Source organism: Stegostoma tigrinum, chromosome 44 (genome assembly GCF_030684315.1).
Source record: "Stegostoma tigrinum isolate sSteTig4 chromosome 44, sSteTig4.hap1, whole genome shotgun sequence".
Lineage (NCBI taxonomy): Eukaryota > Metazoa > Chordata > Chondrichthyes > Orectolobiformes > Stegostomatidae > Stegostoma > Stegostoma tigrinum.
In genome coordinates this window covers 8,186,827-8,212,910 of record NC_081397.1, presented here as the reverse complement: position 1 = coordinate 8,212,910, position 26,084 = coordinate 8,186,827, and the positions used below count along the sequence as shown (strand labels likewise).

The window sequence follows — 26,084 nt, the reverse complement described above, 5'->3', positions numbered from 1 at the left end:
CTAAAAGTCCCTTTTAAATGCTTTCATCGTATCTGCATCCACTACCACCCCGGGCAATGTATTCCACACTTTTAACATGCTCAGTGTGAAATATTTGCCCCTCACATCTCTTTTGAACTTGCCCCCCTCTCAGCTGAAATGCATGCCCCCTAATAGTGGACACTTCAACTCCGGGGGAGAAATTTTCTGACAGTTAGCTGTATTTCCGTATCTCCTAATTTTATAGACTTCTATCAAGCCTGCCCTCAGCTTCTACTGCTCCAGAGAAAACGAAGAGTTTTTCCAGCTTCTCCCTTTCGTTCATACCCTCTATTCCAGTCAGCATGCTGGTAAACCTCTCTGCACCCTGTCCAAAGCCTGCACGTCCTTAGTGTAATGTGGCGGCCAGAATTGAATGCAATACTCTGTGTGGTCTCACCAAAGTCTTGTAAAGCTGCAATGTGACATCCTGGCTCTTGCACTGAGTTCCCCTATGAATAAAGGCAAGCATGCGATATGCCTTCTTGACCACCCTATCTACTTGTGTGGCTACTGTCAGGGAGTTATGGTCTAGGACCCCAAGATCCCTCTGGACATCACTGCTGTTTGGGGTCCTGCCATTAACTGTATCCCTTTCCTTAACACTTGGTCTCCTAAAATGCAACACCTCATGCCTGCCCAGATTAAATTCCATCGGCCATTTCTCCGCTCGTGTTTGCAATTGGTCTGTATCTTGCTGTGTCCTTTGACAACCTTCCATGCTGTCCACAAGTCCACTGGTCCTTATATCATCTGCAAACTGACTAATCCCCCGTCTACATTTGCAACCAAGTCATTTACATATATCACAAACAGCAGAAGTCACATCGATGCGGAACACCACTCGTCACTGAGCTGCAGCCAGAAAAACAGCTTTCCACCACTGAGACGGCAAGAACTGTAGATGCTGGAATCAGAGATAACCAAGTGTGGAGCTGGAGGAACGCAGCAGGTCAGGTAGCATCAGAGGAACATGAAAGCTGACATTGTTGATGGTGCCTGGCCTGCTGTGTTCCTCCAGCCCTATACTGTGTTCTCTTTGTTAGCCTTCCACCGCTACCGTCTGCCTTATATGGGCAGGCCAAGTCACCACGGATCTCATGGATCTTAATCTTCTGGATGAGCATACCATGAGGGACCTTGTTGAAAACCTTCGTAAAATCCATGTATATGTTATCAACTGTTCTACCCTGATTGATCACCCTTGCCACCTCCTTGAAAACTTCAACTGACTTGGTAAGACATAACCTGCCTCGCATCATGCCATGCTGGCTGTCCCTTATTAGCCCATACCTTTGAGACATGAGACACTCACCAGTCTGTAGTTTCCTGCAAAGTCCCCGTTTTCCTGCTTGAACAGAGGAACGACTTTATCCACTCACCAGTCTCCGCAACCCCTCCAGTGCCTGGCAAGGATATCAGATCCTATTGAAAGTAGTGTGTTGATGCATTTGTGTCATGATTGTGTTTTGTTTGAGCCCTAACATTCAAAGCAGTGTAATAATGTCTTTGTGCAGCAGGCGAGGTGTGATGAGACTGAGCCTTCATACAATTGCAAGATGTTGAAAATTTGCCATTATTTATGAAAACAGTGATAAATTTCCATGATCAACATTTCTGTTACACTGCAATGATTATTCCGTGGCGTGTAAAATCACAAAGATACGATAAAATGAGACTGGGTCATATGCAGGGAGAATGTTTGCCTTTCATGTCTATAGAAGTAGTGAAATATTTGCATGAATCTAAAAGTCACTTTTCCGTTCATCGAAGGACACAATCATCGCCTTGGAAGCTTCATCACGATACTATTTTGCATTTCTGAAGAGGGAAGAAGAAATCAACATGCAAATTCAATTCCATGGTTTTGGAAGTCCCATTGAGAACACGATTCATTTGCGCCGGCATAATGCTCTGACCGAGAAAGAATTGAAGGTGAGTTTGTAGTTTGGAAGATCGCAGCAATTTATGCATCAACTTCTTCATCGATAACGTTCCATTGCTTTCAAACTGCATTTTCCACTCTGCGAGATAATAACTGTTAGAACAAGCAACAGCATCGGTAGATGGTCTATGGGGAATGCAATGTTACAAAACCCGATCCATTCCACAACATATTTCAGATATGTCAACAAATTAAATATTCCAGCACAGGATAAAACAAGGAAGATGAGAGTGAGGAGGCAATAGCTCTGATGACAAAAGAACAGAAATTTACCTTTATCCATTCGAGCAAAAAAGCAGGCACACAAATAAATAATCATCTAACAATGCACGTGTGCAACGGAGGCTACAGGGGGACGAAGAATGCCGAATTGTTGTCATGCGTATTGCTGAAAGGATGATTGAAACAGAATCTGTGGTAAATTTGAAGAAATACAGATGATGCATCTCAGGATGTTGGAGGAAGAACATTTATGGACTGAGGCAAATTGTATTGCCCTTTTCAGGAGTTATTAGGTTCATAATGAATTGAAAGACTTCCTTCCGTGCTGAAAGCTTTAGTTTAGTTGCAGCTGGATGACAATTTCTGTTCCTGGTAGTATTTGGCAAACTGTTAAAAGTGAATGTCACTGCACAGAATTCCAAACATGACTCCAATCAGTAGAGAAAATATCCAAGGGGTGTGATGAGTTGTATCCTCTCATGTTGAACAATGCAGCTACAGATACTAGGGATGCACTGATGATAATGTCGCAAAAATCCTTAGATTGGGGAAAATTCTCAGAGGATTGAAAGATTGTGAACATAACACCATGATGAGAAAAATATTTCGACCCGATAGCAAGCAATTATTGCCAATTTAGGTCAACCTGGGTAGATGTTCATGCCGGCAATGAAAGATGAAATAACAGGGTACTGAGTGTGCTATAACATCCTACAGAGTTAACATCCTTTTATAAAGGGGAAATAATACTTGACAAACTTGCTACAGTGCTTTGAGAAGGAAACAAACATTACTGATGAAGGACCACCAGTTGATGTAGTACATTGAGATTTCAACAAAGCATTTGATAAGGTACAGCTCATAAGGTGTCTCAAAAGAAAAGAGCCCATGTGTTCAAGGGTAGTATGTTCGGATGGACAGAGGACTGCATCGTAAATAGAAGTAGAGTCGTAGCAGCAGGATGGTAACTGACAAGCCATGTACGGCCACAGAGCGAATGCTGCGGAGGCCGTACACCTCATGTTGACTGGGTTGATTTCGGAAATGGCGTAGGGGATTGCTCTGCCTAGGAAAGTTGGGCAGGCTGGGACTACGTTCATTGGCGTTTATAAGATTGAAAAAATCTTATTTTTTCAACATGTAAGATTCTAAAGAGGCTTGATAGTGTATATCCGTAGAGATTACTCCCATTTGTGAAAGATTTTACGACCAGAGGCCACATTTTCAAATTGGTTGCCTATTAATTCAGGGAAGAATTACTTCTTTCAGGTTGTAGCACTCTATTGAACACTTTAGCCAAGAAGATTTTCGAGGTAATGCCATTAATCATATGCTAGGCTGTAACGGCCAGGTTAATTTTTAAATCAAGAAACAATGATAATGAGAAAAGGGTCTATGCCTGAAACGTCAGCTTTTGTGCTCCTGAGATGCTGCTTGGCCTGCTGTGTTCATCCAGCTTTACACTTTGTTATCTTGGATTCTCCAGCATCTGAGCTTCCCATTATCAGTGATAATGAGAAAAGGGTAGTCTTTTCAGTGGAAGGTACTTCAAGGATCCCCTTATTACTAAAGAATACAGGGAGGAATTAAACACATCACTACCACACCATCACTACCATGAGAGAAGTAGCAGTCGACAATCTAATGGAGTGAAAGCAGATTAGACTCTTTGCCGTGATGGTTTACTTTCTAAGATTCTCAACAATGAGCTTCAGAGTCGGTGTATGCGTTGATTGTAATTTCCCAAAAAGGTTTAAATTCTAGAGAAGCATCTGAGGGCTGGAAAACTGCCGATGTGACATCCCTATTTAAAAAGGAGAGAGGCAAAAAGAAGATAACTACAACCGAAACAACGTAACATCTATTGTTGGAAATATGTGGCAATCAACTATGAAGAAAATAATAGCAGGACATTTGGAAAATCAGAATCTAATCAAACAGAATCACCATAGATAATGGGAACTGCAGATGCTGGAGAATCCAAGATCATAAAATGTGAGGCTGGATGAACACAGCAGGCCAAGCAGCATCTCAGGAGCACAAAAGCTGACGTATTGGGCCTAGACCCTTCATCAGAGAGGGGGATGGGGTGAGGGTTCTGGAATAAATAGGGAGAGAGGGGGAGGCGGACTGAAGATGGAGAGAAAAGAAGATAGGTGGAGAGAGTATAGGTGGGGAGGTAGGGAGGGGATAGGTCAGTCCAGGGAAGACGGACAGGTCAAGGAGGTGGGATGAGGTTAGTAGGTAGATGGGGGTGCGGCTAGGGGTGGGAGGAAGGGATGGGTGAGAGGAAGAACAGGTTAGGGAGGCAGAGACAGGTTGGACTGGTTTTGGGATGCAGTGGGTGAAGGGGAAGAGCTGGGCTGGTTGTGTGGTGCAGTGGGGGGAGGGGACGAATTGGGCTGGTTTCGGGATGCCGTGGGAGAGATTTTGAAACTGGTGAAGTCCACGTTGATACCATTATGCTGCAGGGTTCCCAGGCGGAATATGAGTTGCTGTTCCTGCAACCTTCGGGTGGCATCATTGTGGCACTGCAGGAGGCCCATGATGGCCATGTCATCTAAAGAATGGGAGGGGGAGTGGAAATGGTTTGCGACTGGGAGGTGCAGTTGTTTGTTGCGAACTGAGCGGAGGTGTTCTGCAAAGCAGTCCCCAAGCCTCCGCTTGGTTTCCCCAATGTAGAGGAAACCACACCGGGTACAGTGGATGCAGTATACCACATTGGCAGATGTGCAGATGAACCTCTGCTTAACGTGGAATGTCATCTTGGGGCCTGGGATAGGGGTGAGGGAGGTGGTGTGGGGGCAAGTGTAGCATTTCCTACAGTTGCAGGGGTAAGTGGCGGGTGTGGTGGGGTTGGAGGGCAGTGTGGAGCGAACAAGGGAGTCACGGAGAGAGTGGTCTCTCCGGAAAGCAGACAGGGGAGGGGATGGAAAAATGTCTTGGGTGGTGGGGTCGGATTGTAGATGGCGGAAGTGTCAGAGGATGATGCGTTGTATCCGGAGGTTGGTGGGGTGGTGTGTGAGAACGAGGGGGATCCTCTTGGGGCGGGTGTGGCGGGGGCGGGGTGTGAGGGATGTGTTGCGGGAAATATGGGAGATGCGGTCAAGGGCGTTCTCGATCACTGTTGGGGGAAAGTTGCGGTCCTTGAAGAACTTGGACATCTGGGATGTGCGGGAGTGGAATGTCTTATCGTGGGAGCAGAAGTGGCGGATGCGGAGGAATTGGGAATAGGGGATGGAATTTTTGCAGGATGGTGGGTGGGAGGAGGTGTATTCTAGGTAGCTGTGGGAGTCGGTGGGCTTGAAATGGACATCAGTTACAAGCTGGTTGCCTGAGATGCAGACTGAGAGGTCCAGGAAGGTGAGGGATGTGCTGGAGATGGCCCAGGTGAACTGAAGGTTGGGGTGGAAGGTGTTGGTGAAGTGGATGAACTGTTTGAGCTCCTCTGGGGAGCAAGAGGCGGCGCCGATACAGTCATCAATGTACCGGAGGAAGAGGTGGGGTTTGGGGCCTCCAGTGACAGTGCAGCACTCCCTTAATATTGTGAAAGATTTTACGACCAGAGGCCACATTTTCAAATTGGTTGCCTATTAATTTAGGGGAAGAATTACTTCTTTCAGGTTGTAGCAATCTATTGAACACTTTCGCAGAGAAGGTTTTCGAGGTAATGCCATTAATTATTTGCTCGGCTGAGATGGCCAGGTTAATTTTTAAATCAAGGAACAACGACAATGAGAAAAGGGTAGCCTTTACAGTGGAAGATACTTCAAGGATCCCCTTATGACTAAAGAATACAGGGAGGAATTAAACACATCACTACCACACCATCACTACCATGAGAGAAGTAGCAGTAGACAATCTAATGGAGTGAAAGCAGATTGGACTCTTTGCCGTGATGGTTTACTTTCTAAGATTCTAAACAATGAGCTTCAGAGTCGGTATATGCATTGACTGTAATTTCCCAAAAAGGTTCAGATTCTCGAGAAGCATCTGAGGGCTGGAAAAATGCTGATGTGACGTCCCTATTTAAAAAGGAGAGAGGCAAAAAGAAGATAACTACAACCGAACCAGCCTAACATCTATTGTTGGAAATGTGTGGCAATCAACTATGAAGAAAATAATAGCAGGACATTTGGAAAGTCATAATCTAATCAAACAGAATCAGCATAGCCTGATGAAAGAGAAATTATGTCTGGCTAATTTGTTTGGGTTTTTGGAGGAAGTTTTGGGAGGAGAATTAATAGAGGAAAACCAGTAAATGTGTTGTGTTTGGACTTGGAGAAAGCATTGAGAATGTACTCAAAAGTAATAAGCTAAGAGCTGAGGTTTTGAAGGTAGTATATTGCTATGGATCAGTATGCTTTGCACGTTCTGGAAGAAGAGATCACATCTCGAGTGAAATGCACGAAGTGAATATATATATTTTGGGGAACTTGGTGGCAATGCGGTAAATCAGTGCAGAGTGTAAGAGGTGCCATTTGCTTGCTTTTTTTGCCTGATAGTTCATAAGCATTTTTTTTTGAGACAGGGTGAATTGAAGCTCGAATCAGGGACCGAGAGGGTGAACCAGGTTCATTGGTTGGTGATCGCTACTGGTTTAAGAATCTATTATCGGTTGCTTTCAGATTGAAAGTAAATCGGAGAAAGATTTACAGGCTACAAACTAAAAGACCAGAATGTTTTCAAATCAAATTAAGATCAAAGTAATTGAAATGGAGATGCCAGGCCAGATGATGATTTGTCCCGACATGACGGGGGAGTGGTCAGGCCCCATACTCCAACTCAGGGTTGATGAACTGGAATCTCAGTTTTTACCAATCAACAAATCATGTGGGGCAGAGTTACCAGGGAATGATGTGCTTCAGGAGGCAGTCACACACCTTAGATTAACTAGCTGAAACTCGGTCAGTGGCCAATGACAAAGAACAGGGCAGGTGGAAGGATCCAGGATGTAGTGCAGAAGGAACCTTGGCCTTTGATCTTATCGAACAGGTTTGAGATTCTTTCTTCCTGTGTGGATGAGAGTGCAGGGTATAGGGACGATGAGTAAACTGACTGTAGCACTGTGGTACAGGGGGGACATTCAGGAGGGGATAAAAAGTGAAATGTAGTTATAATCAGAGGTAGTATAGTTAGGGGAATGAACACTGTTCGTTGTGACCAGGATCGATAGTCTCGAAAGTAATGTTGCCTGCCTGGTGCCCAGGTTCAGGATATTCCATCTCGGCTACAAAGGAACTTGAAGTGGGAGGAGTAGAAATCCAGCTATTGTGGTCCACACAGGTACCATTGATATGGAAGAAAGAGGAAAGAGTTCCTGCTGAGGGATTATGAGCACCGAGGTGCTGAGGTGAGAAAGCAGAACTAGAATGGTAATAATCTCTGGATTATTATCTGAGCAATTTGGCACGTTGTGAACATAATTATAGATGTACATTGTTCAAATGGTGGCATGGCAGAAATGTGTTTGAATTCATGGGACATTGGCATCGGTATGGGGAAGGAGGGAGTCGTTCTGGTGTTATAGGCTCGACGAGAATCATATTGGGACAAGTATCCTCGCAAAATACAGAGCTAGGTCTGGGGCTAGGGCGTTAAAATAAAAAGTGTGGAGTGGGTGAGCTCAGTTGCATGGAAAATTGTGGAAAAAGTTAGAAGCTGGTAAGTGCTCAGCAAAGTTTCCAGAGCAAGTAATAGGACAAAAAGTATGGAAATGGTCAGGAGTCTCACTTCAGCTGCAGCAGATAAGAAGGGTGGCTGTAAATGCCAGACTGAAGATCTTGTATTGAATTGCAGGGAGTGTATGAAACAAAGTGAATGAGTTTGTGGTGCAGATTGAAATTGACAGATACATCACTCTGGGTATCACAGAGAGGTGGTTGTTAGGGGATAAGTGTTGGGAACGAAATAGCCAATGATTCATGTCCGATAGAAAGAACAGGCAAATAGACAGAGATGACAAAGTGTGGAGCTGGATGAGCACAGCAGGCCAAGCATCATCTCAGGAGCGTAAAAGCTGACGTTTTGTGCCGAGACCCTTCTACTTCTGTGTGTTCATCCTGATCCACACCTTGTTATCTTGGATTCTGAAGCATCTGCAGTTCCCATTATCTCCGATACAAATGGACAGAGATGCCAGGGTTGGCTTGTCAGTAAGCAATGAGGTCGCGCTGAAGGAACCACAGGTCTTCAGCTTGTTTATTAATGACTTGGAGGAAAGAGGTGCATGTGCTGTGGCTAAATTTGTAGATGACTGAAAAAATATTTAGAAAGACAAGGCATGGCCCAGAAACAGAGATTTACCGGGATGTTACTTGGATCGGAATGTATTAGCTATCAGGAGGGTTTGGTGGAAATGTTGTGTCATGATAAATGTAATGAGATCAACCATGATCTCACCGAATGATGGAGGAATATTCAATGGGCCAAATGACTTTTTTTGTGAGTCTTCTTGTTTGACAATGCATTCATGAAGGTTTTTTTTGTCTCTCTTGGATAAGATGTGAAAATGAAATGTATACGAGATAATGGGAACTGCAGATGCTGGAGAATCGAAGACAACAAAATGTGAGGCTGGATGAACACAGCAGGCCAAGCAGCATCTCAGGAGGACAAAAGTGCTCTTGAGATGCTGCTTGGCCTCCTGTGTTCATCCAGCCTCACATTTTGTTGTCATGAAATGTATACACTTCCTTTTCATCTGGGAATAAATAATTGTTCTGAACGATTTCCATTGACTAAGAGCAATCTGACAAGCTTCGCAATTTAAAGAGATTTTTAGCTTCTTTTTAATTGTAAAGGTATTCTTTGGAATTAATTTGGCATATATTATTTGCATCTCAGGAAGTATGTTCATCACTGCATCTCAAAAAGTGCTCTGTTGTATGACAACAGCTTTTTAAAGATCACTTCAATGGTTGTGATTTTGAGTTGCCACAACACACATTAAATTACACTGTTGGCCAATCTGTCCATGATTATTTCATTATCTTATGCTTCAAACAGACAAGGAAATATTGGTGATGCAATGAAGTGTTTGAGTCTCAAATGTAATTGTTGTTGTAGCTTCCGCTTGGAAGAAAGATTCACATCAAATTGACTGGTCAAGGAAATGGGACACTGACTGTTTCACTACTTTGAATGTTCGAGTTATTCCTCAAATGAAAGTTATGACCTTGATGATTTCTCTTTCATGCAGATATGAAGAGACTCTTTTAAAATATCCTCTAGGTTAATGGTTCAGGCATAAAAGTGCAATATGTATATTTATGTATATACATGTACATGCGTCATCTGAAAAGATAATGAGTATAAATCACTTGTGACAAGGTGAGAATGAGTTATCCAGATAGTAAGAACTGCCAATGTTGGTGTCTGAGATAACACATTGTGGAGCTGGAGGAACACAGCAGGGCAGGCAGCATCAGAGGCTGAGGAAAGTTGAGGTTTTGGGTCAGGACCCTTCCTGAGAAATGGAGGGTGGAAGGGAGCTCAGAAACAAATAGTGTGGACGGGGAGGAGGTGCTGGGGAAGGTAGGTGGGATGGTAATAAGTGAGTACTATCCAGATTGGAACAGATTTTCCCCAGGGGGTATTGAGTACGAATTCCAAATCACTCTCAAAATCTTAGTGACTGTTAACATTGATGTTTTTTGTCTGTGTTTTTCAGTAATTGCATGACAGTTGAATGGTTCGTTGAGAGTGAGGAACCTATGGACTCTCAGACACCAAGATGGAATTTAGTTCGAAGAGTGACTTCAAAATAGTTGCTTGCTTTTAAAATCTTGACCGTTTTTGCTGTCCAGTTGAATGAATTTAGCTTCATACTGCTTCAATAGGAATTAGTGTTTAATAGGAACATATTTGTGAAACTTACAGTTCCATAAGTTTTAGCATAAACTGGTGCAGCCTTTCGGTGCTTGCAAAAAGGCTCATCTCTCCATTAATACCGAAGGAAAATTGGAGTTTAAAAGTAAGTTCACCCGCTGTCAGGGAATGAAATGTTAATGTTGTCTCGAACATAATTTTTAAAAAAGTAATATATTTGTGTAACACTGAACTCAAATTAAAATTTGGATATGCTAGTTTTACAGATGGTTGGATATTGAATTCATTTTAAATGAGGGTGAAGATCACTTTAAATCCAGCATATTTGTGAAGAAAAGAAATAGCATGTCAAATAAAATTAACTGCATGACTCTTCATAGCCCTATATGTAGAATTTCATTCTGAACTATGAGACAGTTGTGACCCCATTCTACCTCAGTGCTCATGGCAAGAGTAAGACTCCTGTTTGACGTGCTGTGCACTGCATGGAATGGCGGCAACATCAGATTCATTGATGCTTGAGAATCAAAAGAATATGACGATAAGATTTAAAATCAAAATCTCATTGAACACTTCAAGGAATGTATTACAGGAAGAGGGGGAAAGCATGTATGACTAATAGAAGGTGGTGGCACAGATCAAATAGACCTGTGTGCGAAAACTTATCACAAATTTCACATTGAATGGAACAGTTTAAACAGGCGGGAGGAAGCAGACATGCCAGCCCAAACTTTTTGAATTTGAGCATTCTGTTCGTAAACATCAGCAAAATTGTGGGAAACATGTTTATTCTTTCTCTTTTATTGCACAGAACCATACGATTAGACTGTTTTGATGAGGAATTTAAAGATTATGAGTCGTGTCCGTTTGACTCACCGTTTGGTACCATAGGTTGGTACGATCTTCATTCGAGAAGGAAAAGGGATGTTCCAGATACAGAAAATCGTCAAACCATTTACCACAAAGTCCGTTTCTGGTTAGTATTAATCAATGCAGTTAAAATTTTGAGCTCGACATGATTGCACAATGGAGTCAATAAGAAAATTCGATCTGATATTCCACATAAATTTTAAGTGGATATTAAAGCAGCTCATTTCTTTTTCACGCTGTATGCTGCTTTTAAGAATGGTTGTCTTCTTGTCGAAATGTTTAGCTTTGACTCCATGGCTTCTTCCATTAGCTCACATTGAAACACATGTTTCTTCAGCCAAAAATGCACGTTTACCGGTGTAGCTTGACTAACCTTCCCCTGTGGTCGTTCCCCTGAACTCCCCTGCAGTAGCTCCCCTGAAAAACAACTATACCATTTTGGATACTGTTCCGGGGGATGACTTAGCAGGGGTATGCATGAGGGTGCAGGTCTCTGGCACAGAGTCTGTCCCTCTTGCACAGAAGGGAAGCGGGGATAGGAAGAGAGTGATCGTCATTGGGGACTCAATAGTTAGAGGGACTGATAGAAGATTTGCCGGGAACGAAAGAGACTCACGATTGGTGTGTTGCCTACCAGGTGCCAGGGTCTGTGATGTCACGAATATCCTGGGTGGGAAATTGGCTCGTGCCATTCGGTTGGATTTAAACGAGCTCAGAAGGGGGATGGGAAACTGAGGTGTAGTCCTAGTACACAGGAGGATGAGCATAGGGAGGACATGGTCAGGACCTCACTGTCACAGAACTGTGCTGGCAGACAGCAAGCTGGATTGAAGTGTGACGACTTTAATGCTGGGAGTAACCGGAATAATGTAGGTGCGGTTGCAGCTTGGATAGGTACCTGGGACTTCGATGTTGTGGCCATTTCGGAGGCATGGATAGAGCAGGGTCAGGAATGGATGTTGCAGGTTCTCGGGTTTAGATCTTTCATTAAGGTCTGGGAAGGTGGTAAAAGAGGGGGAGGTGTGGCTTTGTTGGTCAAGGACAGTATAACGGCGGCTGAAAGAACCTTTGAGGACTCGTCTACTGCGGTTGTATGGGCTGAGGTTGCCAAGGAAGGTTTGTCGACTGAGCCAGTGTGGGTGGAAGTTCGGAACAGCAAGGCAGCAGTCACTTCACTGGGGGTTTTCTACGGACCCCAAATAGCAGTTGGGAGATCGAAGAACTCATTGGCCGGCAGATTGTTGAAAAGTGCAAACGTAGCAGGGTTGTTGTTATGGGTGACTTCAACTTTCCCAATATAGATCGAAACCTCCTTAGTGCAGATGGTTTGGATGGAGCCGTTTTTGTCAGGTGTGTTCAGGAGGGTTTCCTGATTCAGTATGTGGACAGGCCGACGAGGCGGGAGGCCATTTTGGATTTGGTGCTCGGCGATGAGCCAGGACAGGTGTCAGATCTCGTGGTGGGAGAACACTTTGGCGACAGTGACCGCAGGAGCCTCCCATTTACCATAGCCATGGAAAGGGAAAGGAGCAGTTACCAGGGGAAGATATTTCACTGGGGTCAAGGAAACTATGATGCTATCAGACAGGAGTTGGGAAGTACAGATTGGGAGCAATTGTTCCACAGAAAGGGCGCAGCAGACATGTGGAGGCTGTTCAAGGAGCAGTTGTTGCAAGTGATGTATAAATTTGTTCCTCTGAGACAGGTAAGAAGGGGTAAGATTAAGGAGCCTTGGATGACGGGTACAGAGGTGCTTCTTGTCAAAAAGAAAAGGCAGCGTCCGTAAGGTGGAGGAAGTGAGGGTCTAGCACAGCTTTAGAGTATTACAGGCCTGCTCGGAAGGAGCTCAAAAGATATTGCCTGTACAATTGTTACCTGTTACAACCTTTGCGTCCACGCTTGCTCATTCAATGGTGTCAAGATGCCAGCAGTGCATGTACCTTCTCCATCCCGTAATGCCGTCAGCTCACGCAAGACTTAGTCCTTACTTAAAATCTTCTGATCAACCAAAGTTCATTGTAATGGACATTTTAGCTATCTATCATGAAACGAAAACTGATTCTGACTGGGATGACCTGCAGTGCAAATGAATATAATCTGCGAAACGAGATTCCTTATGGGCTTGCAGCCGCTACAAATAATTGCTTTTCAAAGACGTTGCATACATACATTTTTTTCTCCTATCACCTTAGATTATTTTTTTGTTTATGCATGTTGTGTGGGTTTCCAGTCAGGCCCATAAACACAGGTTGATGCAGTCACTGTTACAACACGGTATTGAAGGAGAATTTGTGATCTTTGGAGTTTCATTCCAGTGTCTGAAGGAGTGCACCATCAAGCCACTTCAGAGCACTACTGGCGACAAATTGTTGCAAGTTTTCAAGTGTTACCGATGGTCACATAAAATATGGCCTTTTTGTTGTTGCGCTATTCATCTTAACTGCAACATATCTAGTATTTAGGCTTGGAAACTATTTCAAGTTTTTTGATTTACTTGTTCAAAATCATTTATGATTGTTGTCATGATATCTACAATATGTTATTTTGATTGGACATAGAGGATTGGATCTGTCTTGATGGAAATAATGTATGCGCTTATAAAACCGCTTCTGGGCAAGGTAGTTGGTCAGTGGTTAGAGCTGCTCATGCACTGGGGAGCCAATTGAGATTCCAGTCTTGGGTAACTATCTGTGTGGAATTGACACGTCCTCCTCGCGTCTGCGACGGGCTTCCGCCAGGTGCTGCAGTTTCCTCCCATTGTTCAAAGATGTGCAGGTCCTTATATGTGATTTGTGAAGCATTTCTTAAATGTTTCAATCCTGCCAGCATCCAGTGCCTTGGACAAAATAACTGGAGATGAATAAAAGACACTGTGCCTTTTGACACCATTTCCTGCTGGATTTTCATCAATCCTGCTTTATATCGGTGACAACTTCCATGACCTTTTTTGATGCTATGTCTGAATTGACAGTCTAGTTCCAAATATTTGTTGTGCAGTATTTCAAGGTCTCTATTATAGCATACCCACGAATGTCCACTTCAAAAGATACTTCCATATCATAGAATCCCTACGGTGTGGAAACAAGCCCTTTTTGACCCAAGAAGTCCACGGCCACCCTCCAAAGAGCATCTCACCCTGACTCATCCCCCGACCCTTTCCTCAGTAACCCTACATTTCCCATGACTAACACATCTAACCTACACATCCCTAAACACAATAGGCAAGTTTGGCATGGCCCATACACCGAGCCTGCACATCTTTGGACTGTGGGAGGAAACCAGAGCACCCAGCAGGAAACCATGCAGGCATGGGCAGAATGTAGAAACTCCGCACAGAAAATCGTCCAACGGTGGGATCGAACCTGGGTCCCTGGCGCTGTGAGTCAGCAGTGCTAACCACTGAGCCACCGTGCTGCCCTTGGAGTTAGACAGAGCTTGCTTGTTCCTGGATGGCCTCAAACTGCCAACCTCCACTTAGTGGCAAAAGTGCTGACCAACTGCACTCATCTTCACTGGTTTTTGCTTTGTATCATTGAATTCAATTCTTCAAACTCTATGATAAATATTTAAATTTCCATTGATATGTGAGCGTTGTTTTTCGTACGCAGTATTGGTTTATTATGTTTCATTGGTACATAATGAATATTGTATGTACATGCAAATGGGCAAGTTGGTAACGATGCAGTCCACAGACCTGGAGGATAATAACACTGTCCTTCAATCGCCCACAATGCCCTCTGCAAATTGGTAGAAAACAAAAATTTCTATAAAATTCATCTCTCCTCCCGTCAGTCGATCAAAATTAATTCAGGATTTTGTACAGGCCAATAAGCGTAAGATTACGTGAGCCTAAACAAAACTACTGGCTCATATTAGTTCAGTAAAGTGAAAGGGCAACAATAGAGGCAGTAGGAACTGCAGATGCTGGAGAATCTGAGATAAGAAGGTGTAAAGCTGGATGAACACAGCAGGTCAAGCAGTATCATCCGGCTCTACACCTTGTTATCTCAGATTCTCCAGCGCCAATTTTCTGAAGTAGGGTCTCGTCCCGAAACATCAGCTTTCTTGCTCCTCTGATGCTGCTTGGCCTGCTGTGTTCATCCAGCTCTCCACCTTGGGCAACAATAGAGTATGCTTTAAGTCACTAGATATGTTACGTGGGTTTGTCTTCCTTAGGGTGGAGTTAGTGGAACCGAAAAAGATGTCTCCCTCACAGCGTTCGTGACAAAAGAATTGCATCGTTCCTTGGCGGCCTTTCAACAGAAGAATATTCAGAGATTTCCCGAGTGGTAAGAATGTAACTTCTTTTACTTCTCTTTAGCTGACTTTTTCCAACAATTGGAAAATAGATTTTAGAAATAACATCGAGCTGATGAAGTGTGAAAAGAAGAATAATTCCAAGCAGTGGTGGGAGTTGGTCAGTGAGGTGGGAGGAGTGGATAGGTGGGAGAGAAGGCGGACAGATCATGGAGGCGGGGATGAGGGGAGGAACTAGTCTTGGGATGAGGCTGGCGGGTGGGGAGATTTTGAGGGTGGCCAAGTCCACATTGAGGCTATTGAGTTGGAAGCTCCCGAGGCGGAATATGAGGTGCTGCTCCTCCAGTTTCTGGGTGGTTTGGTTGTGACACTGGAAGAGGCCCAGGATGGACATGTCATTCAGGGAGTGGGAGGGGGAGTTGAAGTGATGCAATGATTTGGACATGAAAATAGAAGGTGTGGTTAGTAAGTTTCCCAATGATTGAAGGTGTAGTAGCCAGCCAAGAAGGTCACCTCAGAATACAATGGGACATTGACAAGGGCCAATATACTGAGGAATGGCTGATGGTGTTGAGGTTAGTCAAATGTGAGGTGCTACATTTTGGAAAGGCAAATCAGGGCAGCACATTTACACTGAAGGTTGTGGGGAGTGTTGCTTAATAAAGAGACACTGGAGTGCAGTTTCATAGTTCCATCAAAGTACAGCCACCGGTAGAAAGGATATGAAGGAGACATTTGGTGTGCTCGCCTTTATCGGTCAGTGCATTGAGTATAGTAGTTGGGAAATCACTTAGCAGCCATATAGGACGTTGGTTTGGCTGCTTTTGGAATACTGCAATCGATTTTGGTCTCCTTGCGAGAGGAAGGATGTCGGCGCAACATTGAGGGCCGAAGGGCCTGTTCTGCGCTGTATTGTTGTATGTTGTAAACTTGAAAGGGTTCAGAGAAGATCTACAAGGATGTTACCAGCATCGGAGGTTGGAGGTATACCGTGGGCTTGAACAGGCAGCTATTTCTTGGAACTTTGGAGTTGAGGGCTGACCATATAGAAGTTTATACAATTACGAGGGACGTGGATAGAGCGAACAGCCAAGATCTTTTCCCCGGATTGCTGGAATCCAAAACTGGAGGGAACACGTTAAAAATGAGAGAGGGAAGATTTAAAATGGACCGGATTTTTTTCATAGTGGTGCATGTCTGGAGTGAGCTGCCAGAGGAAGTGGTGGAGGCTTGTACGTTTAAAAGGCATGTGGATGGGTATATGAATAGGATGGGTTGAGAGGAATATGGGCCAAATGCTGGCAAATGGGACTAAATTAATTTAGGATATCTGGTCAACATAGACAAATTGGGCCAAAGGATCTGTTTCCCGACTGTACATCTCTCTGATCCTATGTGTCTTTTTTTCTTAACCACGTGGCCCATAGTTAGAAAAACTTGAATCAGGATTTGGGAATGTGACAATTCTAATTGGATCTGTTTGATGAAATTAACTCTGTAGGTAATGGTGGTTGAATTCTGATTCGTCAAATTTGAGTTTATTGCAGCATTTATAGAATAGACGAAACACATGTAATCAAAATTGAAAATCAAAACTTGGTAAAATTTTGCATTGGAAATACATGACCAGCCATTGGAGGAGATTCATGACCATTGCATTCAAGTGAGAACAACAAATGCGATTCAGTGACTCAGTGAAACGGGATGCAGTGACTCAGTGAAATTGGATGCAGTGACTGTGTGACTGGGATGCAGTGACTGAGGGTAATGGGATGGAGTGACTGAGGGTAATTAGATGCAGTGATTGAGTGAAATAGGATGCAGGAAATGGGTTGTAGTGACTGCGGGAAATGGGTTGTAGTGACTGAGGGAAATGGGATACAGTGACTGATGGAAATGGGATACAGTGACTGATGGAAATGGGATGCGTTGACTGATGGAAAGGAGATGCAGTGACTGTGGGAAATGGCATGCTGTGTCTGAGGGTAATGGGATGCAGTGACTGAGGGGAATGGGATGCCGAGACTGATTGAACTGGGTTGCAGTGACTGAGTAAACTGAGATGCTGTGACTATGTCTAATGGGATGCAGTGACTGAGGGAAATGGGATCCAGTGACTGTGGGAAATGGGTTGCAGTGTCTGAGTGAAATGGGATGCAGTGACTGAGTGAAATGGGCTGCAGTGAATGTGTGAACTGGGATGCAGTGACTCATGGAGATGGGATGCTGTGACTGAGTGAAATGGGATGCTGTGACTGAGGATAATGGGAGGCAGTGACTGAGGGAAAGGTGATTCCGTGTATTTGGGAAATGGGATGCGGTGACTGTGGCGATTGGGATGCAGTGACTGAGGGAGATGGAATGCAGTGACTGAGTGAAATGGAATGCTGTGACTGAGGTTAATGGGATGCTGTGACTGAGGTTAATGGGATGTTGTGACTGAGGGAAAGGAGATGCAGTGACTGTGGGAAATGGCATGCTGTGACTGAGGGAAATGGGATGCTGTGACTGACGGTTTTGGGATGCAGTGACTCTTAAATGGGATGCAGTGACTGCGTGAAGTGGGCTGCAGTGACTGTGCGAAATGGGTTGCAGTGACTGAGTGAAATGGGATGCAGTGACTGAGGAAAGGAGATACACTGACTGTGGGAAAAGGGGTGCTGTGACTGAGGGTAATGGGATGCAGTGTCTGATGGAAATGGGATCCAGTGACTGAGGGAAATGGGACGCAGTGTCTGAGTGCAATGGGATGCAGTGAATGAGTGAAATGGGATGCAGTAACGGAGTGAAATGGGATGCAGTAACGGAGTAAAGGAGATGCGGTGACTGTGGGAAATAGCATGCTTTGTCTGAGGGGAATGGGATGCAGTGACTGTGGAAATGGGATGCAGTGACTGTTAAATGGGCCGCAGTGACTGAGTGAAATGGGCAGCAGTGACTTCGTGAAATGGGATGCAGTGACTGAGGAAAGGAGATGCAGTGACTGTCTGAAATGGGACGCAGTGACTGAGTGACCTGTGATGCAGTGACTGAGTGAAATGGGATGCAGTGACTGAGCTAAATGGGATGCATGACTGATGGAAATGGGATGCAGTGACTGAGGGGAATGCGATGCAGTGACTGAGGGGAATGCGATGCAGTGACTGAGGGGAATGCGATGCAGTGACTCATGGAAATGGGATGCTGTGACTGAGGGAACGGAGATGCAGTGACTGTGGAAATGGCTTGCAGTGACTGAGTGAAATGGGCTGCAGTGACTGAGGGAAATGGATGCTGTGACTGAGGGAAATGGGATGCAGTGACTGAGTGAAATGGGATGCAGTGACTGTATGAAATGGGCTGCAGTGTCTGTTTGAACTGTAATGCAGTGACTGTGTGATCTAGGATGCGGTGGCCGAGTGAAATGGGGTGCAGTGGCTGAGTGAAATGGGATGCAGTGACTGAGTGAAAATGGATGCAGTGTCTGAGGGGAATCGGATGCAGTGAATGAGGACCATGGGATGCAGTGACTGAGGAAAATGGGATGCAGTGACTGAGGGCAATGGGATGCAGTGACTGAGTGAAATTGGATTGCCGTGACTGTGGAAAGGAGATGCAGTGACTGAGGAAATGGGACGCAGTGACAGATGGAAATGGGATGCCCTGACTGAGTGTAAAGTGAAGCATTGAGTGAAATGGGATGCAGTGGCTGTGTGAAATGGGATGCAGTGGCTGTGTGAACTGGGATGCAGTGACTGTGTGAATAGGGATGCAGTGACTGAGGGAAAGGAGGTGCAGTGTCTGTTTGAAATGGGATGCTGCGACTCAAGTGAATGGGATGCCGTGTCTGTGGGGAATGGGATGCAGTGACTGTGGGGAATGGGATGCAGTGACTGTGCGGAATGGGGTGCAGTGACTGCGATAAATGGGATGCAGTGACTGATGGAAATGGGATGCAGTGAACGCGGGAAATGGGATGCAGTGACTGTGGGGAATGGGATGCAGTGACTGAGGGAAATGGGATTCAGTGACTGAGGGTAATGGGTTGCAGTCACTGAGTGAAATGGGATGCTGTGACACTGTGGAATGGGATGCAGTGACTCAGTGGAATGTGACGCATTGACTGAGGGAAAGGAGATGCAGTGAATGTGGGAAATGGGATGCAGTGACTGAGGGAAATGGGATGCAGTGACCGAGTGAAATGAGATGCAGTGACTGAGCGAAATGGGATGCAGTATTTTTGGGAAGTAGGATGCAATCACTGATTGAAATGAGAAGCAGAGACTGTGGGAAAGGAGACGCTGAGTCTATGGGAAATGGGATACAGTGAGTGTCGGAAATTGAATGCAGTGTCTGTGAGATATGGGAACCCGTGACTGATGGAAATGGGATGCTGTGACTGTGGTGAAGGAGCTGCAGTGATGGAGTCAATTGGGATGCAGTGACTGCGTGAAATGGGATGCAGTGACTGCGTGAAATGCGATGCAGTGACTGCGTGAAATGCGATGCAGTCACTGTGTGAAATGGGATCCAATGACTGCGTGAAATGGGACACAGTGACTGAGTGAAATGTGATTCAGTCACAGTGAAATGTGATTCCGTCACTGAGTGAAATATGTTGCACTCACTGAGTGTACTGTGATTCAGTAACTGTGTGTACTGTGATGCAGTGACTGAGTGAAATGGGATGCAGTGACTGAGTGAAATGGGATGCATTGACTGAGGGACATGGGATGCAGTGACTGAGGGACATGGGATGCAGTGACGGAGGGACGTGGGATGCAGTGACTGAGGGACATTGGATGCCGTGACTGAGGGAAATGGGATGCAGTGACAGAGTGACATGAGCTGCAGTGACAGAGGGACTGGGAAGGAGTTTCTGATGTAATAGGGAATCAGTGCCCGAGCGGGCGTGGGGTGCAGTGACTGAGGGAAATGGGATACAGTGCCTGACCGAAAAGGGACGCACTGACTGGGTGAAATGGGATGCAGTGACTGAGGGACATGGGATGCAGTGACTTAGGGACATGGGATGCAGTGACTGAGGGACATGGGATGCAGTGACACACGGACATGGGATGCAGTGACACATGGACATGGGATGCAGTGACACATGGACATGGGATGCAGTGACCTGAGGGAATTGGGATGCAGTGACTGAGGGAAATGGGATGCAGTGATTGCGTGAAATGGGTTGCAGTGACTGAGTGAAATGCGATGCAGTCACTGAGTGCAATGGGATGCATCACTGAGTGCAATGGGATGCAGGGACTAGGTGAAATGGGATGCAGTGACTAGGTGAAATGGGATGCAGTGACTGATGGAAATTGGATGCAGAGACTGAGGGAAATGGGATGCAGTCACTGAGGGAAATGGGATGCAGTGAGTGTGGGAAATTGAATGCAGAGCCTGTGAGATACGGGAAACAGTGACCGATGGAAATGGAATGCAGTGACTATGGTGAACGAGATGCAGTGACTGCGTGAAATGGGATGCAGTGACTGAGTGAAATGTGATGCAGTGACTGAGTGAAATGTGATGCAGTGACTGAGTGAAATGGGATGCAGTGACTGTGTGAAATGTGATGCAGTGACTGAGTGAAATGTGATGCAGTGACTGAGTGAAATGTGATGCAGTGACTGAGTGAAATGTGATGCAGTGACTGAGTGAAATGGGATGCAGTCTCTGAGTGAAATGGGTTGCAGTCACTGAGTGAAATGGGACGCATCACTGAGTGAAATGGGACGCAGTGACTGAGGGAAATGGGATGCAGTCACTCAGTGAAATGACATGCCGTGACTCAGTGAAATGGGCAGCACTGACTGAGTGAAATGCGATGCAGTGACTGAGTGAAATGAGATGCCTTGTTTGATGGAAATATGATGGAGTAAATGACGGAAATGAGATGCAATGACAGAGTGAAAAGTGATGCAGTGACTGAGTGAAATGGGATGCAGTGACTGCGTGAATTGGGATGCAGTGACTGTGTGAAATGTGATTCAGTCACTGAGTGAAATGTGATGCACTGGCTGAGTGAAATGTGATGCAGTGACTGAGTGAAATGGGATGCAGTGACTGAGGGACATGGGTAGCAGTGACTGAGGGACATGGGATGCAGTGACTGAGGGACATGGGATGCAGTGACACACGGACATGCGATGCACTGACACACAGACATGGGATGCAGTGACTGAGGGAATTGGGATGCAATGACTGAGGGAAATGGGATGCAGTGACCGAGTGAAATGAGATGCAGTGACTGCGTGAAATGGGATGCAGTGACTGCGTGAAATGGGATGCAGTGAATTAGTGAAATGAGATGTAGTGACTGATGGAAATGTGATGCAGTTACTGTGGGGCATGGGATGCAGTGACTGAGTTAATAGTGATGCAGTGCTCGAGCGGGTTTGGGGAGCAGTGACTGAGGGAAATTGGATACAGTGTCTGAGTGCAATGTGATGCAGTAATTGAGGGAAATAGGATGCAGTGACTGACGGAAATGGGATGCAGTGATTGACGGAAATGGGATGCAGTGATTGACGGAAATGGGATGCAGTGATTGAGGGAAATGGGATGCAGTGCCTGAGGGAAATGGGATGCAATCACTGAGTGAAATGCGATGCAGAGACTGAGGGAAAGGAGATGCTGTGACGATGGGAAATGGGATGCAGTGAGTGTGGGAAATTGAATGCAGCGTCTGTGAGATACGGGAAACAGTGACTGATGGAAATTGGACGCAGTGACTGTGGTGAAGGAGATGCAGTGACTGAGTGAAATGTGATGCAGTGACTGCTTGAAATGGGATGCTGTCACTGTGGCGAAGGAGATGCAGTGACTGACTGAAATGGGATGCAGTGACTGACTGAAATGGGATGCAGTGACTGAGTGAAATGGGATGCAGTGACTGAGGGAATTGGGATGCAGTGACTGAGGGAAATGGGATGCAGTGACTGAGGGAAATGGGACGCAGTGACTGAGTGAAATGTGATTCAGTCACTGAGTGAAATGTGATGCACTCACTGAGTGAACTGTGATTCAGTCAGTGGGTGAACTGTGATGCAGTGACTCAGTGAACTGTGATGCAGTCACTGAGTGAAATGAGATGCACTGACTGATGGAAATTGGATGCAGTGACAGAGTGACATGAGCTGCAGTGACTGAGTGACATGAGCTGCAGTGACTGAGTGACATGAGGTGCAGTGACTGAGTGAAATGCGATGCAGTGACTGAGTGAAATGCGATACAGTGAATGAGTGAAAGGAGATGCACGGACTAATGGAAATTGGATGCAGTGACAGAGTGACGTGAGCTGCAGTGACTGAGTGAAATGAGATGCATTGTTTGATGGAAATATGATGCAGTAACTGACGGAAATGAGATGCAGTGACTGAGGGAAATGTGATGCAGTGACTGAGGGAAATGGGATCCAGTGTCCGAGTGAAATGAGATGCAGTGACTGAGCGAAATGGGATGCACTATTTTTGGGAAGTAGGATGCAATCACTGATTGAAATGAGATGCAGAGACTGAGGGAAAGGAGATGCTGTGACGATGGGAAATGGGATGCAGTGACTGAGTGAAATGGGATGCAATGACTGCGTGAAATGCGATGCAGTGGCTGCGTGAAATGGGATGCAGTGACTCAGTGAAATGTGATTCAGTCACTGAGTGAAATGTGATTCCGTCACTGAGTGAAATATGATGCACTCACTGAGTGTACTGTGATTCAGTCACTGAGTCAACTGTGATTCAGTCACTGAGTGAACTGTGATGCAATCACTGAGTGAAATGGGATGCAGTGGTTCAGGGAAATAGGATGCAGTGACTGAGTGAAATGGGATGCAATCACTGAGTGAAATGCGATGCAGAGACTGAGGGAAAGGAGATGCTGTGACGATGGGAAATGGGATGCAGTGAGTTTGGGAAATTGAATGCAGCGTCTGTGAGATACGGGAAACAGTGACTGATGGAAATTGGACGCAGTGACTGTGGTGAAGGAGATGCAGTGATTGAGTGAAATGGGATGCAGTGACTGAGTAAAATACGATGCAGTGACTGAGTGAAATGTGATGCAGTGACTGAGTGAAATGTGATGCAGTGACTGAGTGAAATGTGATTCAGTGACTGCGTGAAATGGGATGCAGTGACTGTGGTGAAGGAGATGCAGTGACTGAGGGAAATGGGATGCAGTGACTGAGGGAAAAGGGATGCAGTGACATAGTGACATGAGCTGCAGTATCTGATGGAAATGGGATGCAGTGACTGAGGTACTGGGAAGGAGTGACTGAGTTCATGGGGAAGCAGTGCCCGAGCGGACTTGGGGTGCAGTGAGTGAGGGAAATGGGATACAGTGCCTGAGTGAAATGAGATGCAGTGACTGAGGGACATGGGATGCAGTGACTGGGAAATGGGATGCAGTGACAGTGGGAAATGGGATGCAGTGACTGATGGAAATGGGACGCAGTGACTGAGTGAAATGGGACGCACTGACTGAGTGAAATGGGACGCAGTGACTGAGTGAAATGTAATTGCCGTGAATGTGGAAAGGAGATGCTGTGACTGAGGGAAATGGGATGCTGTGACTGAGGGATATGGGATGCTGTGACTGAGGGAAATGGGTCGCAGTGACTGACGAAAATGGGATGCAGTGACAGTGGGAAATGGGATGCAGTGACAGTGGGAAATGGGATGCAGTGACTGATGGAAATGGGACGCAGTGACTGAATGGAATGGGATGCAGTGACTGAGTGGAATGGGATGCAGTGACTGAGTGGAATGGGATGCACTGACTGAGTGAAATGGGATGCAGTGACTGAGTGAAATGCGATGCAGTGACTGCGTGAAATGAGATGCAGTGGGGAATGAAATGGGATGCAGTGACTGGTGGAAATGGGATGCAGTTGCTGAGTGAAATGAGATGCAGTGACTGAGTGAAATGAGATGCAGTGACTGAGTGAAATGGGATGCAGTGACTGAGGGACATGGGATGCAGTGACTGATGGACATGGGATGCAGTGACTGAGGGACATGGGATGCAGTTACTGAGGGACATGGGATGCAGTGACTGAGGGACATTGGATGCCGTGACTGAGGGAAATGGGATGCAGTGACAAAGTGACATGAGCTGCAGTGACAGAGGGATTGGGAAGGAGTTTCTGATTTAATAGGGAATCAGTGCCCGGGCGGGCTTGGTGTGCAGTGACTGAGGGAAATGGGATACAGTGCCTGTCCGAAAAGGGACGCACTGACTGGGTGAAATGGGATGCAGTGACTGAGGGACATGGGATGCAGTGACACACGGACATGGGATGCAGTGACACATGGACATGGGATGCAGTGACCTGAGGGAATTGGGATGCAGTGACTGAGGGAAATGGGATGCAGTGATTGCGTGAAATGGGTTGCAGTGACTGAGTGAAATGCGATGCAGTCACTGAGTGCAATGGGATGCAGGGACTAGGTGAAATGGGATGCAGTGACTAGGTGAAATGGGATGCAGTGACTGATGGAAATTGGATGCAGAGACTGAGGGAAATGGGATGCAGTCACTGAGGGAAATGGGATGCAGTGAGTGTGGGAAATTGAATGCATCGTTTGTGAGATACGGGAAACAGTGACTGATGGAAATGTGATGCAGTGACTGTGGTGAAGGAGATGCAGTGATTGAGTAAATGGGATGCAGTGACTGAGTGAAATGTGATGCAGTGGCTGCGTGAAATGGGATGCAGTGACTGAGTGAAATGGGATGCAGTGACTGAGTGAAATGTGATGCAGTGACTGAGTGAAACGTGATGCAGTGACTGAGTGAAATGTGATGCAGTGACTGCTTGAAATTGGATGCATCACTGAGTGCAATGGGATGCAGTGACCGATGGAAATTGGATGCAGTGACAGAGTGACTTGAGTGTCTGATGGAAATGTGATGCAGTGACTGAGTGAAATGTGATGCAGTGACTGAGTGAAATGTGATACAGTGACTGAGTGAAATGTGATGCAGTGACTGAGTGAAATGTGATTCCGTCACTGAGTGAAATGAGATGCACTGACTGATGGAAATTGGATGCAGTGACAGAGTGACATGAGCTGCAGTGACTGAGTGACATGAGCTGCAGTGACTGAGTGAAATGCGATGCAGTGACTGAGTGAAATGCGATGCAGTGAATGAGTGAAAGGAGATGCACGGACTAATGGAAATTGGATGCAGTGACAGAGTGACGTGAGCTGCAGTGACTGAGTGAAATGAGATGCATTGTTTGATGGAAATATGATGCAGGAACTGACGGAAATGAGATGCAGTGCCTGAGGGAAATGGGATGCAGTGACTGAGGGAAATGGGATCCAGTGTCCGAGTGAAATGAGATGCAGTGACTGAGCGAAATGGGATGCACTATTTTTGGGAAGTAAGAGGCAATCACTGATTGAAATGGGATGCAGAGACTGAGGGAAAGGAGATGCTGTGACGATGGGAAATGGGATGCAGTGACTGAGTGAAATGGGATGCAATGACTGCGTGAAATGCGATGCAGTGGCTGCGTGAAATGTGATTCCGTCACTGAGTGAAATATGATGCACTCACTCAGTGTACTGTGATTCAGTCACTGAGTCAACTGTGATTCAGTCACAGAGTGAACTGTGATGCAATCACTGAGGAAATGGGATGCAGTGGCTCAGGGAAATAGGATGCAGTGACTGAGTGAAATGCGATGCAGAGACTGAGGGAAAGGAGATGCTGTGACGATGGGAAATGGGATGCAGTGAGTGTGGGAAATTGAATGCAGCGTCTGTGAGATACGGGAAACAGTGACTGATGGAAATTGGACGCAGTGACTGTGGTGAAGGAGATGCAGTGATTGAGTGAAATGGGATGCAGTGACTGAGTAAAATACGATGCAGTGACTGAGTAAAATACGATGCAGTGACTGAGTGAAATGTGATGCAGTGACTGCGTGAAATGGGATGCAGTG

General features: G+C 45.6%; 1 long non-coding RNA gene and 1 pseudogene across 1 annotated transcript in view; one reads left to right on the top strand and one right to left on the bottom strand.

Moving 5' to 3' along the window:
• Positions 1-26,084, bottom strand: part of LOC132206905 (utrophin-like) — a 615,509-nt pseudogene that overhangs the window by 356,499 nt on the left and 232,926 nt on the right.
• The window catches only part of LOC132206958 (uncharacterized), an 84,266-nt gene continuing 69,133 nt past the window's right edge, over positions 10,952-26,084 (top strand). Inside the window, exons 1-2 of the long non-coding RNA XR_009443248.1 lie at positions 10,952-10,991; positions 15,062-15,174. This is a non-coding gene — a long non-coding RNA (uncharacterized LOC132206958). The remainder of the gene's footprint in view (positions 10,992-15,061; positions 15,175-26,084) is intronic.